The sequence below is a fragment of the Cyprinodon variegatus genome, unplaced genomic scaffold (assembly GCF_000732505.1).
Source record: "Cyprinodon variegatus isolate N-32 unplaced genomic scaffold, C_variegatus-1.0 Scaffold290, whole genome shotgun sequence".
Taxonomy (NCBI): Eukaryota; Metazoa; Chordata; class Actinopteri; order Cyprinodontiformes; family Cyprinodontidae; genus Cyprinodon; species Cyprinodon variegatus.
This window is the reverse complement of record NW_015150743.1, coordinates 482718-483815: the sequence shown is the minus strand read 5'-3', so window position 1 is coordinate 483815 and position 1098 is coordinate 482718.

Below are 1098 nucleotides of genomic sequence, written 5' to 3'. Positions count from 1 at the left end.
TATAAGTACCTTGGAATCCCACAAGCAAATGGCAACCTTGAAGAGGTAAGAAGGAAAGCGGCTATGGCCAAATAGCTCAGAGTAAGGCGGGTCCTAAGGAGCTAGCTCAATGGCAAGAATAAGTCTCAGGCAATAACTAGCTATGCTCCACCAGTAATCAGATACCCTGCAGGAATAATAAGCTGGGCAAAGGAGGAGCTACACAGATGTTAAGACATGAAAGCTCCTAACCTTGCACGGAGGGTACTACCCCAAATCCAGTACCCTGAGACTGTACGCCAGCCGTAAGGAAGGAGGCCGATGACTTATGAGCATAAGAGCCACTATCCAGGATGAAATATCCAAGACCCATAAGTACATCAAGGACAAGGCTCCAACAGACGACATCCTCACTGTATATCTAAGACAATGGGGAACAGAAGATGAGGTGCCAGAGACTCGGTCATGGGAGGATAAGCCCCTACACAGGATGTACCTCTGAAACATAATCGAAGTGGAAGATATCAGGAAATCCTACCAATGGCTAGACAAAACCGGACTGAAGGACAGCACAGAGGCACACATCATGGTAGCACAGGAGCCGGCCATAAGCACCAGAGAAATAGAGACCAAGATCTAACACACCAGACAAGATGCTGGAAGGGAAGGCCTACATTGAGCGCCATAACCAAGTGGCTAAAATAGTGTACAGGAACATCTGTATACTTTTGAATACTCAAAGGCCAAAGTGGGAAACACCTCCAAAGGTGGTAGAGAATGATCAAGTTGTCTCTAAGTGAGAAAACTGGTTCTAACCTTCCTCTGTCTTTGCTCACAGGAAACCTGTCTCAAGCCTGAAGCTCTGGGTGAGTTTAACCTGCCTTTCAGCCCTGGTGAGCCAAACCTGAAGATTCCTATGTGGATTTCCCCTGCTGCTCTCTGTGAAGAGCTGGAAACTCTGATCAAGGTCGGCCATTCAAAGTCAGAAGCTAGACGCTGCAGCTGCTTGTGTACTCTGCTGAACCAACAGTCTCTGGACCCAACGGTTCCCTCTCTCACAAGAGAAGCCTGGACCCCGTCAAGGTAGAATCAGAATTATCTAAAGGACTCTTTAATCAT